Source organism: Oryzias melastigma, linkage group LG14, assembly GCF_002922805.2.
Source record: "Oryzias melastigma strain HK-1 linkage group LG14, ASM292280v2, whole genome shotgun sequence".
In the NCBI taxonomy this organism is placed as follows: Eukaryota; Metazoa; Chordata; class Actinopteri; order Beloniformes; family Adrianichthyidae; genus Oryzias; species Oryzias melastigma.
In genome coordinates this window covers 22,319,314-22,322,173 of record NC_050525.1, presented here as the reverse complement: position 1 = coordinate 22,322,173, position 2,860 = coordinate 22,319,314, and the positions used below count along the sequence as shown (strand labels likewise).

General features: G+C 35.0%; 1 long non-coding RNA gene across 1 annotated transcript in view; it reads left to right on the top strand.

Moving 5' to 3' along the window:
* The window catches only part of LOC118599673, a 4,983-nt gene extending 3,835 nt beyond the window's left edge, over nucleotides 1-1,148 (top strand). The window contains exon 3 of the long non-coding RNA XR_004949118.1: nucleotides 862-1,148. This is a non-coding gene — a long non-coding RNA (uncharacterized LOC118599673). The remainder of the gene's footprint in view (nucleotides 1-861) is intronic.
* The last annotated feature ends 1,712 nt before the right edge of the window (nucleotides 1,149-2,860 follow it).

The following is a 2,860-nucleotide window of genomic DNA, read 5'->3' as shown; positions in this document are numbered from 1 at the left end:
ATTTTAAAAAATAAAGACTCTGAATTTGGCAACCTGTCAAAAAGTAGATAAGATAGGCTCCAGCAGCCCATGACCCAGAAATGGATTTTACAGGTTCAGAAATTAAATGGTTGGAAGACTGAGGTTTACATAAACCGTCACTCATGAAAATGGGGACAAAGCAAAGGACCTGACAATGAAGAACTGAAACCGGCACTATATATAGACCCAGGACAATTAACAGAAATGAAAACAGCTGTGGAGGACTCTGAACACAAACCTGCTGAGACTCACAGGAGGACGACTCAAAAAGAAACACCAAACTAGAATGTACAATCCTCACACCAGCATAAATGTTCAAATGAACCAACAAAATGAAAGAATTATACTACATTGGCTTAATATTTTAGGGGTTGCAGCGGTAGGGTGGTCGACTTCTGATCTGAAGAATGCAGGTTCAATTCCCATGTTTCAAAGTGTCCTTGGGCAAGACACTGAACCCCAAAATGCCTGAGGTGGAAGGTTGGCAGAGGCACCACCAGTGTGTGAATGAATCTGTGACTGTAAATCACTTTAGGCCTTAAAGTAAGGTAGAAAAGCACCATACAAGTCTACACACTGAACCAATATTTTAGAGAATTTTTGACAAGAGCAAAGTCTTATTTTTACTAACTTTGATAGAAAGTGAAAATTAAAACTGCAGGTTTACAAAAACGCCCCAAATGATTTTTCATGTGAACCAGAAACTACAGCTGTGATATTTGTTGTATTTTTATAATTAAGAACCGTCTTTGAAACACAAATGAATGTCAAAAAGAGAGTTATCTTATGGTTCTTGTTTTTTTTATATGTTATTAAAACATAATGTTTTCTATCTTGCAGCTCCCGTGTCTGTGTTAACGGTGTCTCAGCAGTGTTTGTCACCAGAACAGAAGAAAGTCACATGTTTGTTTGAGGGCGATGAAGCAGAACTCTCTCTGACTTTGAATGATCACTTACTTTTACGATCAAACAAATACAGTCAGTTTCTGAACAACGATACATCTGAAAGATCCAGAGTGTTTAATGTTTCTGTCATCATACATGTACAACTCCTTGGAAACATCACATGCAAAGTCTGGAACAACGTCAGCAGAAATGAGATGGATATTAACCTCACTGCTTGCAGTGGTGCAGGTATAAACTATCAACAGAGAAATGCAAGACAAATTCAAACCAATAGTTTGGTCTAAATCTAATACCATTTTGTTTCCTCCAGGTTTACAACGAGTCTATGTGGTGGCAGCAGTTGCAGTTGTTCTACTCGTGCTTTTCGCTGCTTTGAGTGCCGCTCTAATTGGACTTTGTAAAAAACAAAAACTCTCCGCAGAAATTGCAGGTGAGTTATTGATAAAGTATTCAGTAAAAAATGGTCATAATGGCGACTGTGTTAATAAAGTTCACTTCCCAGATGACTTAAAAACTGAAGTTATCTTCAAGAAAATTAAAGTAATATAAAATTAGTTAAAAAAATTAACTACAACACAGAGCTTGACAAGAATTTTCAATAATGCTTTTTAAAAGTATTAATACTTCATTTCTTTCTTCTGTCTTTGCCTTATTTAGATACATTTTACCAATAGATTACTTTACTTTACTTCAAACTGTCATGCTATGAGACTTAAACATATGTTTGCTTTAGAAACGTTCATTCTACCAAGTTTTGCCACAAGATAAACCCTCATTATTTTTATTTTCAATCAGTTTGATATGCTTCTTTATCCTTCTTAAATGCCATATCCTGAAACTTTTTTAGGTGAATGTATCTTTTCATTATTAAATCATTCACAGTTTTTTTTTCTTTAATGCGGTTTCATCATTATCATTTAAGTGATGTTGTAATGTTTGTCAAAGAACTCCACCTGAGGAGGATGAAATAGAGAAGTTATTGCTTTAAATCTCAACATGGGTTCTTGAAAGTGTTCACATTGGCAGAGCTTGATGAGACTTTTTTTTTGTTGTTGTTTTTTTATATAGACTTTACTATTGCATGTCTGCCGCCTTCATTTGTAAGATGCGTGGTGCAAAATGTTGAAGTGGTTGGCACAAACCTCAATGATTCATTTCAACCCTTCAGGATATAATTTAAAATGATTGGCACTTCCATGAATAAAAAGGACGCCGTTCATATGATGTTGCCAAATCGGAGTTTCCAAGAACTGGGTTAGCTTTGAACATGTGTTCAATGGCTGTGCGTTTTATATGTAAAGCTTGAATATTGACCTAAAAACCTGCATAGTGCCATGTGAACTTGAGAGATTTGAACACTGAATCCCATTTTGCGTATATAGATTTTGAATTGGAACTGCATGCATTGCTGAGAGCAGTGTGAACCTATAACCTAACTATGTTAAAGTCTATCTAGAGCTCGTAAAAGGTAAAAGAAAATTGCATAGCGATGCTAAATGCAAGAATTTCGAATGCCGAAACCTGAAAGGCTCTTTTAAATGTGTTTACATAGACTTTATATTGAAAGTGATAGCTTAAACATGCATTGCTTAGGGCGATGTGAAAGTTGCTTAACAGAAAGAAAAATATTACTAACAAATTCCTGAAATAACTCGAGCCACTATTCTACACTGCAACAGCTGGAAATACAAATAGGTGTTTGGTGTCAGTGGCTTTGTGCTCATCATTAAAAAATATATATTAAATGCAGTAGGTAACTTATCTCGAGTCCATCATGCTTATATATACCAGGGTTCTTTTGATTTTGTTCTGCTTGTTGTTTGCATAAAATCCACAGTTTAACTCTCTTCATGTATTTTGTGCTGTATGATCTGTGACAAAATTGTCATATGAATGAATTTAACCTTAAAATGACTGTAATAAAATAAAAATT